This window comes from Alligator mississippiensis, chromosome 16 (assembly GCF_030867095.1).
Source record: "Alligator mississippiensis isolate rAllMis1 chromosome 16, rAllMis1, whole genome shotgun sequence".
Classification (NCBI taxonomy): Eukaryota; Metazoa; Chordata; order Crocodylia; family Alligatoridae; genus Alligator; species Alligator mississippiensis.
The window spans coordinates 28,687,121-28,700,382 of record NC_081839.1 but is presented as its reverse complement, the minus strand read 5'-3'; the positions used below and the strand labels follow the sequence as shown (position 1 = coordinate 28,700,382).

General features: G+C 45.6%; 1 protein-coding gene across 1 annotated transcript in view; it reads right to left on the bottom strand.

The window, feature by feature from the left end:
- The window catches only part of LOC102561714 (uncharacterized), a 117,358-nt gene that overhangs the window by 68,644 nt on the left and 35,452 nt on the right, over window positions 1-13,262 (bottom strand). Inside the window, exons 31-32 of the mRNA XM_059719663.1 lie at window positions 13,065-13,139; window positions 11,863-11,967 (exon numbers count right to left, since the gene is read on the bottom strand). The gene's annotated coding sequence lies outside the window, so the exon portion shown is untranslated. The remainder of the gene's footprint in view (window positions 1-11,862; window positions 11,968-13,064; window positions 13,140-13,262) is intronic.

Here is a 13,262-nt window from a genome sequence, read left to right as displayed (position 1 = left end):
GAGGAGCGTTGTGCAGTCAGGGTGGGACATGGGAACAGCACTGTTTACTACACTGGAGAGGGATTATTGGTTTATGGGTTGTAAAGGTTGAATGGGGTCGGCAAGCTGGAGAGGAGAACAAGCACTCCCAGCAAAGTGAGCAGACAGAAAAATGGGAAGGGGAGAGATGAAACCAGGGAAGTGCAGGGTTTGTGGGGAGGACACATGGAGAGGAAACTAAGCTTTCTGTCTCCTTCTTCACCCCGGAAGGACTCGCTTCTTCTATAAGGCCCTACAACCACTGCACGCTTAATATTTCTGTAAACTCCTTTCAGGGGCTTCTCATCCATCCTGCCTCTCTGGACTTGGTTTTCAGGGGTGCCGAGTCCCCAGTGTCTCCACTGTGGAGAATGGGATGTTCGCCTCTTTCTTTAGGCAATAAAATGTTCTCTGGACCAGGGACAGCCTGTTATGTGGGCATTATTACTGCTCAGGAGAGGCATCCTACCAAAGGCAAGAGTGAGAAAGGGAGAAGGAGGAAACAGAGCAGGGGATACAGAAAGAAGTGAAGGAGGGAGGGAGACGGAGTGAGGGATGGGTGATGTATCCCAGACAGATTAAAAACATATCGGAAGTTTTGTATTTTAAGCAAATAGAGTAAATTGAGCACAAGATCAACAAATAGCTGCCTGGCAAGAGTTAATCGATTCCCCCTAAAGCAGAAAGCACGGTTGCCAAGAAAGGCTCCCAGAAACAAGAGGGGCAGGGGAGCGGGCCAAAGCTCACATGGTGCTGCTTTGCTTGGCCTCCACTTGATTAACATCATGCTCAGAGAAGACATGGGGAGAAATGTGAACACACAGTGAAATACATGACAGAAGGGGGAAGAAAAAAAATCTTGTTTTAATTTTAAAGCTACCTAGAGGGCAATTCCCTTTCAGCTTCTTGCTTTCTTTCGCAAACAGAAAATGTGGGGTAGTAAAAGAGCTGGTATTTAGATTTGAGGCATCAAAATGAAAAGAAAACACATGGACATTATTTTTGTCTTTCTGACCTATTTCCAAATAATGAGATATTTGCTGAAGGCAGATTACACTGCACACAGTTCTCTCCTCGGCCTCACTCCATTGATGATACCCATCACATGCCGACCTCACGAGGGATTTTGCTCGTGGATTGACCATGCACCATTCATCCAGCCCACGGGGTCACAAGCAGCTCTGCCCTAATTTGTTCATCTCTGACCACGTAGACCGTTTCCAGGAACTTCCTCAAGATTGTCTCTTCCCAAAACGCTTCTCATTCTCCAAGAGAGACTATTTAAAATATGCAAAAGCTGGTGGAGAACATAAATTTATGGGGCATATAAATGCTAAGTATTTTTTTTTCTATGGGGATCATAGCATTTTCAATAATTGAATGGCTTGGTCCCATAAATATGTTTCAGTCATTTCCTGGTACATGAAGCATCCCAACTCCTCAGCTGGCTGCTGTCTCTAAAGAGGGACCATATGGAGATCCAGGTTTGCAGCTTGGGCTCCGTTCACAACATCCTGTGTAGTATCAGTCTCATTTTATAGGGGGAGGGAATTGAGGCACAAATATGGGAAGACTTGTCGACACGCTGTTAGCACAGGCAGGGATAGAAAAACCGTTCTCCCCAGCTGCCAGTTCCTTCCTCATATATTAACCAGGATTCCCTCTAATGCACTGGTGCTTTCTCAGACAGCTTAGCATCTCTTTGATTCATGCCGAGAGGATGTTTCTATTGTGAGCATACCATGCTCGCATCCTGCATGCATCCAGTCAAAGGATGGCTTTTCTTTGTGCAGTCATTCAAGGACCGTTCTCTTCTTGTTGCTCCCTCATTACTCTTCCTTTGATCTCCATTTTTTATCTCAGTTTTCTTTTTAAAGTGAATGTAGTGCTGGCAAAGCACACTGGTCAATTAAACTCCTGGGGCACTGCAAGAGTCCCTCCGGCTGACCAATAACATGACATGAAAGGATCAGCTGGGGGCTCTAAGGGAAGTATTACCCCCCCCAAAAACACAATTAGTCTGTAAGATTCATGGCCATGAGATATAAGTGCAATTGAGGGCTTTGCAGAATTTCAAGGAATGTGATGAGGGACTAGATCATAGGATCTCCTTGCTGGGATCTTATGATCCCTGCTGACTTCCTGCCCCTGGGGCAGAGGGCTGGACTCGATGATCTTCCAAGGTCCTTTCCAGCCCTAACGTTGATGAATCTATAGAGAAAAGGGATCTATGGATACATTTTTTGCCAGCCGTCTTCACTGTACCGAGTGAAGATCACATCTGTCCTCTCTTTCAACTGCATGGCAGCCACTGGTGGAACCTGGTCTTTCACCTCTCTTATATATTTATTTCTTTTTTAACCATTTTGAGATTCTCTGAGTCACGTCTCGTACAACCTGCCTTCTGTGTAAGTGAGACAAAGCAGACAGTTGAGCAGAAATGAGAGATCCCTAGTAACTCCTGCTGGCCGCTACATTTGACATAAAACAACTGAAACTACATGTCAGAAGGACCAGGTCCTCACTGCCATGTGTGACCACCCCAAACTCTCAACTCAGATGGGTGTCCTGCTGGGAAGACCAAAGGCCAGGAAAAATGAACTCCCATCTCAGGAAAGTAGGAACTGATATGATGGTCAAGCCACTGTGATCATCGTCCTCATGCAATACAGCGTCCTGTCTGACAGTGACTGGTACCCCTTCAGAGGAAAATGCAAGAAACCCTGCAGTAGGTAACTATGGGATAATCCACTGCCAGGGATAGGTTTTGCCTACATTCCTGTTGCCGGTGTGAAGAGGGATTTGGGTGGTATGTATGCCGTGGCTAACTTTCTGCACATGGAGAAGTTCTCCAGTCGAGGACCTGTGCTGTCACATCTTAAATTCCTTCTTAGGCCATTATGTGGGTGCATGCGAGGAAAAAAAACAAACCTAGATAAGAATAATTTGCCAGGTCAGTTCTTCCTCTTCAAGCTCGGGCAAGGGGTGCTTGTTCAATAAGCACGGTTTTCTAAGGTGGGGTGGAGAAGCCAGAGCAAATGCAGATTTATAACAAGGCTTCAACGTCTTCCTCATTCTTACATTTACTTACGGGTGACTGACAAAGCATAGGTAAATACAAATAAAGAGAAATTGCTTGAGGCAGTACATGAATCATTAATGGAGGATGTCTGCTGACTAGATACAGTTCAAAGCACATTTATCATCTGAAAGCAAAATATCTAAAAATTATTATTCCCTGCCCTCTGCCAGAGATCTGAGTTCAAGGATCCACTGAGTGTCTGTAGCAGCACAGAATTGGCTATCTCCTCCTAGGCAGAGCTGGCCTTAGGGGTGGGCGACGTGAGTGACCACCCAGGGTGCCATGGTCGGGGGGGAGGTGCCACATGCATGCACACATGCGTGAGCAGGCTATGCTCACATTAGCGCTCTCCCCCTGCCCATCCCTGCCGCAGGCAGGAGGAATGGTGCCAGCCCGACCTGCCCCTCCACTTCCAGTCACTACTCAGTTGGAGCCAGGCAGCGTGGGCAGCAATAGCAGTGCCTGCTCGCCCACCTGCCTGGCACGCATGCTGCTCGGGCTCCCTGTCAGACTGCACCGCATGCCCCTGCCTGCCTCTGCCTGCAGCAGCACCACTGACTTGGTGGCAGGGAGGACTCCTCTTTATCTCCCAAGTTATCCAGAGAAGAAAGTGGACAATCATACCTGGGACTCGTCTTAGCAATGACAATAAGCTGCGTGTGAGCCTTCAAGAGAGACAACGCCTCCTGACATATCATCACTAGAGTCAGGCAGAGGAGAGAACTGCGTGCAGTGTAATCTGCATTCAGCAAATATCTTATTATTTGAAAACAGATCAGAAAGACAGAATAATGTCCACATGAACTGAGTGACCAAGACATTAGCTGCTTCTTTGAGATCTGTGTTGGACCTTCTTTCTAAGTACTTCCGGGAAATAAATTACAACCAACAGCATTTCCCCCCTGCAAAATGGAAATAGTAAGAACTTATATGACAGTGCCCGGCTGACTCAATGAAGCTATGCTACCAGTGCAGGTGAACCCTCATCCACCTGTTTTCCCCTTTTCCCCAGTCATTCAGTAGGTCTGCTTCTCCCTTTGTTCTCGACCTCGAACAAGCGTATACATCTTTATACTACGCAGAAGGTGTCAACATGCCGTGAAACGTATTTTAGCTTGGCCGTTCTCCCAAGGGCGTGGAGCACATTGTTACGTGGAGTGACCTACATCTCATGTCACTAATGGCAGAGCTGAGGGGAAGGGGGTATGAGGACAAGGACGTTTGTGCCGTCTGTAGGCCTCACGCCTTATCATACACCAGGTAAAATGTACCTGCTTGTCAAACTGGAAAATGCCAATAACAGATCACATGCAAAAGTAAAACCAGAACCTATTAGAAAAGATCTGCCTCCAGCTCACCCGGGGTTAGCTGACTGATCAACACAATATTAACCCTCACAGCTTTGCACCCTCTCGAAGCCGACCCCAACTGCCAACAGATCACGGAGTCAAGATGTTAATTCCCCCTTCAAATTATGATACAAAGCCAACTGGCTCCACATAATTGCTCATATGCTAGCACTTGACCAGAAGGCACATTGGGCCCTAGTGCTCAAGAGCTCGTCTATCATCTCTCCCAGCTTTGCAGTTGGTCCAGTAAAATATATCACCAAAATAACCTTTCTTAAAGCACCAGCACCTGCACTGATACTCTTTGATATGGATTTATGCATTGATTGAGTACCCCCTTCCTTTGTAGTCGAACAAAAAGGATACTCTCTTGTCAGAGAGCTCAACAACTGCTCTCTCAAGTTACCGGAAAAAAAAGATGAAAAGGTATCTGTGAAATGCTTAAGAATGATGCCAGAGCATCTGCTACTGCAGGTGCGCCTTGGAGGAAGAAAAAGAGAAGTTGAAGGAAATGCTTCTGCTCCTGAATAGTGATTATCAGTAGTCACATAAGGAAGAAGATTACATGTAATCTGAATTCAGCAAATAACACAAATGACCTATAGCTCATGCAAATAATGGTGACGCTGGTGGGAAAGGGTAATGGGGACAAGGGCAATCACCCAAGTGGAACTTGGAATCACTATGGAAATCTTTGAATGAAACACTGATACCTGAAATTGTCAGCAGAGAGGGAGGATGGGCTGGTGGTTAGGCGGCAGGCCTTTCCTACTCTGCCATAGACTTCTCCTCTTTGAACCTGGTGGATGACAAATGCACCTCTCACTGCTGATGCCAAGGGTTGCACGTTCAAATCTCCAGGCAGCAATAACAGGCAGAGAGAAAATTCACATGCGACCTTGTACACGTCATTTAGAGAAATATAATCTTCATTTATATATGGAAAACTGTGGCTTAAGGAGAATATCTCACGGTGAGGGGGAGAGGGGAGCGTGTGGATAAATACAAGATGGTGAAGTACTTACAATATCATAATGAAGACCACGTGCATATCCAAGATAAATTGATCTATGTGAATCTCATAGGATCAAGGCTTTTGTGAATTTTTGGAATAGTGACATTTCTCAGCAAGGTAGTAGCTCTTTTCTTGATATGAGGCTAACATTAAAAATGCCTCCCTGTGGTTGTTTTTTTTTCATTTTGAGCATTTTCAGCAAATACATGAAAAGCAGCAATGACAGATCAATCGCTGGATTTAGAGATACATATAGCTTGTTTATTCACGTTTTTGAGCCAATAAAATCTCACATGGAGTTACAAGGAAGGGAAGTAGTAATGAAGCCAATTGCAAAGCTTGACTTGTTTGCAGGTAGTTTCTTTGCAGGTAGTTAACTTAATGGGTTCTTGGACGGGGAAACTGTGTTTTTATTGCTTGACTGTTTCATTGTGTTTTATGGTAGGTTATGTTTTTAAAGAGGGACAGTCTGTAAGGATACACAAAGAACTCTGGAGCAGTGAGTTTGACCCGGTGGCTTTGTACGATGATGTGAACTCTGCATCCAGCATCAAGGAGCAGTTTTAATGGGTTACACACTTTTCTTACCCAGGGTTTGCTAACTACAAGGTTGACAACATGCAGAGAGTCATGGCCATGGAGACGTGTAATGAGGTCAAAATCAAGGCAAAAAAGCTACCAATGTATATATCTAGGAGGAAGGGAATCATAACATTGTTGTAAGCAAGAAATTAGTAGGGCTGTGCAAAGCTTCGGGTGGTGATTCGATTTGGAGGAGATTTGGTGGCCGAATCTCTGAATCCAGATCGAATCAGGGGACCAATTGCAAGGTCCGAATAGATTTGAAGCTCTCCCAAATTGATTCGGGAATCACCAAATTGAATCACTGTCCCCTGAATCAGCCGAATCTGAAGCAAATACTAGCCACTTCACACAGGCCTAGAAATTAGCAGAGCAACTGGTCACCTGAGATGCTTACATACATGGTAGCGTAACTATCTCAGTTATACTCAGCCCCAAGTGTAGCTTCAGAGGGGGCACCAGAATGGCACGTGCCATAACACTCATCCTGCACCAACAGCAGCCGGTCTTCTGGGAGCTAGTGCTGAGGCAACAGAAACTCCTGTGTGAGGGGGTACGCACTTGGCACCCTCCGCACCCTGGGTGCCAACATTTTTTATTATATTTCTGCATATTTTAATGCAAGAAGCAGGAAGAAATGGAATTCCTAGCATGCCCACAAAACCACGATCTGAGACATGGTGGGATAGTTCATGCAACTGGAATACTGACATGGATGGGTAAAGCTTGTTCAAGGAGGACAAGAATGGAAAGAGGCGGAGGTGTTGCTTTGCGTGAAGAAGTGTTGCTTTAAATTGCAGAACACTTGTTCTGAGGTTGAGAACCAAGTGAGAAGTAGACCTACTGAAAGACTCTGGGAAAAGGGGAAAACAGGAACAGCAGTGTTATGGCAGGTGTCTGCTACAAACAACTGAACCAAGAGGAAGATGGGAACAAAGCTTTTTTTTTTTAAAAATTAGCTGAAGCATTCAAATTACAAGCCCCACTGCAGATGCTTGCTCAAGCTGATGAAGGGTATTTGTACCCGAAAGCTTGCAAAGAAGAATTGTTCCAACTATTCAAGTTGGTCTAATAAAACATATCAGCTTTACCCAAAGAACCTTGTTTGCCCCCAGGGAGGGACTTTAACTACTGTGGTATTTGGTAAAAGGGTAATACAGCAGGGCACAGACTATCCAGCAAGTTGGATTACACTGGGGGCAACTTTTTGGAACAGAAGATGGGGAAAACCAACTTGCTAGGAGGCTCTTCTTGGTTTGCTGTTTCCTAATTGGGAGGAATCAGTGGAGAATTTGAAGATGGAAGGTAGCATGGGTGTCAAGAGTCGGGAAATGATGTTACGCACAGGAAAAGCAGAGAAGAGTTGAATAAATCATTAGACTTCAGAAAAGCAGCTGCTAACAAATTCAGAGAATCCTAAAGGAAGCAAGTCTAAAGGGAAAAGGGTTGAGGAGAGTTCTTCATTACATTAAAAGACAATATTAATTGCACAAAAACATGTTATTCTAATGCATACGAAGGATAACAGACATAGAAAAAGACGTTAGGCTAAATTATGAGCGTTTCAATGACCAGAATTTACAGGAGCCTGACATATATGGGAAATTTGGCCATATTATTAAGGAGGAATAAGAGCATAGTAGACCCTTTAGGGATTAAATCAAAAAAGCCAAGGCACACATTGATATACAGCTAGCAAGGCACATAAAAGGAAAAGGAAGACCAAGAAAAGGGTCAGACCTTTTCTGAAAGGGAACAGGAAGCTGGTAATGCAGATCAAGGATGGGATACAAGAAAAACAAGTCGATAAAGCAGAGACACAAAACACCTGTCTACAGGCATTAGGAGCTTCCTTTTAACTGTATAATCTTTTGGTTAATGTCTCCATAAAGCTGAGGGACTAACATTTGTAGGGCAGCTGGAAGAAGTATATTTTAAAGACTGATGTAAAGGAGGAACAAACAGAAATGTCAGAGACCAGGTCAGGCTATTCTGATAGCAGCTGGCATTTCCACAGTGTACTCTTCTTTTTCAAGGAAGTTTAAAATGGTTCCTTAATTGATCCCTCCTTACTTGTGTGATACAAAGAACTTTCACACTCTTTTATTGACCAGGAAACTAGAATTAAGAGATAAAACATTTTCAGAAACGTTCACAACTTCTAGCAGCCCAATTTGAGCCAACTGGGAGAAAGAACCTAGCTTTTATAACTTCCTTATTATGTGACAACTTACAGTTTATTGATGAAAATAGGCTGCTTTACATTTCTATGCCATGATCGCATGTTTGATAGGAAATGTTTAGTCTGCTCATGAGATACTTCCTTATGATGTTACAACTTATATTTTATTGATGAAATTAGGATGCGTTATATATTTTATGGCCATAGTTGCATGTTATGCAAGAAATGTGTAGTTTGCTGCTGAGATACGTTATAATAAGAATAACCTCCATAGTGGCAAGAGTAGGGATGGAGAAGACAGGCCAGGTTTGTAAAAATATTTGGATGTGTACAGTTACCTTTCATGCACAGGCAAGTGAGCCTCTGCTTGCAAACAGACCCAAACCAGCTGAATTTCTACTGGGTACAAACTAAATACGTGCATGAAAAAAGCCTTTTGCACACATTAAAAACATTCAGGATGAAATCATGGCTTCACTGACTTCAGCTTGGCTAGGACTTCTCCCCCCAGCATATACACAGCCATAATCTGAGAAATCATACCGCCAGACTGTGCAAACACAATATAATGGTGGACAATTCTGACATTAATTGGAACCTACGGGTGAACACAGATCTTCAAAGTATTCATCATCCTGCAAGTCTCATAACTTTGTATTTAGGGGCCTAGATGGGATCTTCAGGGATGCAAAAGTCTGCCAAAGGATGATCCATAGATACTAAAGCCACTTTAAGTAAGTCGTATAAGGCCTGTTGTACGTACCCTCAGATTCCACTCACTTCCTTTGGTTCTCTGGATGCTTGGCTGCTTGTTAAGTCAGGTCTTTTTGAGCGAACCCGGGCTATAGCCAAAATATTGCTCTTTACATCTTATCCTGATACATGGTAATGATCTTATTGCACACACCTTTGAAAGAGTCCACCGTGGTCATGACTATGACTTTTCCATGGTGGCCCCTTACTAGGAGTCTCAGTTCATTCTGCCTCAACTCACGTTAAACTCACAAACATTTTTCTATTGCAAAGGTGTTTTTAGCCTAAGCAGCAGCATGTTCTGGATGGCAGAGTGTGGGATGGGATTTTGCAGTCTATCCTCACTTCTCGAGTAGTCACTTTACTTGTGCAAGCCACCACCCTATCTTCAAACTGAGGATAATACTACCAACAATGCAATGTGCTTTGAGATCTAAGAATGAAAGGTGTCATTTCAATTGGTCCACTTAGGTTTTAGCACCAGTGTACATGAGGACGGAGCTTGACCTCTGATCCTGACAAACGATGCAGAGACATTTTAAATGAATTGATTTCACCATATGTGTGCAGGGGCAATATAGAGTGATATTCTTAAGACTGACGATTATAGGCCCGAATCTGTCGTCGGTTCTGTTGTCAGATTTAGTTGCTCTGGTGCAAATGTGGAGTAATTCAGCAGACATCAAATAATTTCACAGTATTCTCTCTTTTTGGAGAAAGTTGGTTTTAAAGCCAGTCAATGCAACAGACAGATACACACAAAGGGCCAAATACATACAAAGGCATGAAACACAACAGGAATCAAATGATAACCAAATCAGAAGGAATGTGAGAAAATCCAAATCATGGAGAAAGCAACACAACAGAAGAACCTCCAGGTGATCCCCATAAAGGTGGCTAAACATTAAATCTAAGAGGAGCATAAAGATGCATTTCATGCTGCATAGCTGACAACCTGATTAGGGTCTAGGCCTTGAACTTGTGGTCCTTACTCAGGCTTCAGTGGAATTATTGCCCAAGTAAACACGGTGGGGATGGGCACGAAAGCTCAGTTATTCAGGTAGGTGGAAACTTTCTTGTTCCATTCCTACCATACACAGAAAACAGCTAAGGTACAAAGTAGAGGTGCACTGATATATCGGTCCCTGTCGTATTGGCACCAATAAAAGGAAAATTGACATTATCTGCAATAGGCTTTTTGTGGCTGATGTGGCTGATAATGTCACTGATAAGTGCTGCGTGCGCGTGGCCAGGAATGCAGCCGGGCAGCTTGAAGTGAAGTGTCCAGCCCGTAAGTCTGTGGAAGGAAGGGGCCGGGGGACAGGAGGGAAGGGATGTTGGGGGGGTGCAATTGAGGACCCCAGGGTGAGGGAGGGAGTGGGGGGAAGTGCTGCCCAGCCAGGGCAGGGTGTAGAGCACAGGACGGAGCCAGTCTGGAAGGCCAGGGGGGCATGCGCCTCCTAGATTTGTTTGTGGGGTGAGGGTGGGCTGCCTGCTGAGGGCTCGGAGCTAGAGCCGCGCCAGCCTCGTCCTGGTGGGGCTGGGCTGGGGCTGTGCTTAGGGCAGGTGGGGATGAGGCAGGGGGCAGTGGCAAATTTGGAGGTGACTGTAGCCCACCCCATAGCCCCACGCCTCCAGTGCCACTGCCACCCACCACTGCCCATCCCGAGCACAGCCACAGCCCCTGGCCCCAAGCCTGCAGCAGGCAGCCCACCCTTACCCCGCACACAGATCTGGGGGCACATGCCCACTGTGCCTCCCTCGGGGCGGGGGGTGCAGCAGCAGGAGCACCCCCCGCCCCCCACTGCCCCCTGGACGAGCCACCCGTGGCCCCATCCCATGCCCTGCCTGGGCAGTGCCTGCCCCTGCCCCTCTCCCTCCCTCACTGTGGGGGCCTCGATCTGGACTCCCCACACAGACTTATCGGCCTGACGCTAAGATGCCAGGATACATATCAGCTATTGGATCGGTATCAGCCAAAAAAATCTTTATCAGTGCACCCCTAGTACAAAGATCCATGATCCAAGTCTGGCAACGAGGAGGGGTCTGCAGAGTTCTGCTGTAGCATGAACAATTTGCTGTGTGCTTGTAGCAAATAAAGGTTTAAGGCTTTGATTTAGCATAGTGCATAAGTGAGATACCGCACTGAAGTAGAAGCTCAATGAGATAAGGGTGTGCCTAATTTTAACCATGCCAGTAAAGCATTTTGCTAAATGAAGTGTTTTTTATTGCAAACTCCTTTGGATATGGAATTGCCCATTTTAACTGGTCTGCAAAATATCAGCACAAGAGGGTGCAGTGATTTAACACTGATCGGTGGTTCAGTGCAGCTGGGCTCCTTCCTGACATCAGAACTCAGGCGGTTTCCACTCCTTAGCCAAGAATTAGACAATGCATCCTTTAAAAGTGCAGCTGGAACTGCTCTGGGAGCCCAGTGATGAAACATGCCATTTATTTAATGTAAAATTGACCAATAGAAAGAATGGCAGGTGGTTTTCAAAAGCAGATTTGGGATTGCTCAGAATAAAAGAAGATGCACAAAGAGAAAGCAGCTGGTGCTCCAGGCTCCTGCAGCTAAACCATAAAACAAGGTGCTTCACCCAGGAATAAGCCCACAAACTTATACCAGTGTTTTCAAACAGTGCCAGGGAAGAAGAGGTCTACCAGCAGCTCAGCACCTGCCAGCTCCCAGATATTTGTTGGGTCAGAGTTTCTTGCCTTGTTTAGAAGGGGAAACCATTTTATTCCTGTTGCCCTGGGGTGACTGAGTCCTTTTACCTGTAGCAGAAACAAACAGTGCTCATGAATGGGAGGCAGGGATCTTGGGAAAATGTAACAGGACTCTGCCCCACAGTTTCCCCATTAGGCTTTAGGGACTCACCATCAGCAGCTGGGATCTCTAAGTGCAAGGTGGGTTTTCTGCTGGCCTTTCTGGACCTTGCTCGGGCGGACGGTACCTTGGAGTCTTCCCAATTCCCCAGTTTTGCTTCAAGAGAGGAGAAAAGAACTGACTATGTAAGGTCCAGATTTAAACACTTGTACTTGCACAGCACTCCCGATGATCTGACTTCCCTTACAGCCAGCTGTAGAATTAACCCTACCATCTAAACTAAAGGAGGTCAATCAATGGGCCAACCAATGCAAAGACCGAGAGGTCTCCTACAGTGGTAAGAACAGGAGTGTGTCGGGCCTGATTCTAATCCCGCATCTTGGAAGGGACTGGACTCCAGTAATTAGAGGACACGACTAGGAAATGAGGACTTTTAGCTGGGTCTTTTAGCCAGTTCTGCCATTGACACACTTGGTGACCTTTTGCTAAACATTTGCCTGCTCCATGCCTCAAGTCCCCTATCTCTAAAATCAAGACAGGAGTAATTACCATTCAGAATGAATGCGAGACAGTGCAACAGGGAGCCAGGGGCTCCTCTTACTTGAAGGGAAGGACGGCAGCAAAAAAAGCCCCAGGCAGTTGAACAGGGGTTAGCTGCAGGAGGGAAGGGAGCAACTGCAGCCTAGGCAGTAAGCTGTCTATTAAGATGAGGGGCCGCACCTGCAGCGAGGCAAGAGAAGAGCTGACTGGAAGGGAAGGAGCCCTGAGGCAGAGGGGCAACGTAACCTTGAACTTTGCTGAGAGAGGAGTTGGTGCCCAAACAAGTCCTTGCCTTTCAGAGCCCTTCCTGCAGTTCGTACACTGTATTACCCCTAAGAGAGTTTAGCTATGAACAAAGGAGCTTGCTCATTCCTCAGCTCCGTCTCAGGAGAGGGAAATCCCATCCTGAAGCATGCACCAGGCGCACTTTCTTTAAGCAGGCTAGAAGGTCGGTCTTCTAGGAAGCTAGTCTTCTTCATATGAGGCCTGTACATAATCCTAATTTAAAGGATATTTGAGACACTTTGGACATCTAGATGCCAATATAGGCCCAAGAGATGCTGGAAACCAGTATTTTTGATTCTGGCTGGAAATGGAAAACTTTATCCTCCATCTTGGGCCTTGATCCCTGCTGAGAAACACAGCCGAGATGGTACCGACACCCCAATAAACCATGTGTATTGGATCCACAAACATTTGGAAGCACTACCTACCTAGAAATTTAGGGTTAATAATTCCTTCATGTTTCAGCAACGGTGTAAATACTGCCTCTGCAGAGCCATCTGATCCTGTGGGGAACAACGGCATTTCAGAAAGTGGGAAACATTGATTTTGAGGGAATGGTATCAAGCGACGGGCCAGCAGACCTGACGGTGACTCGCTGTGCAGTCTTGACTTTGTTACCCAAGGCA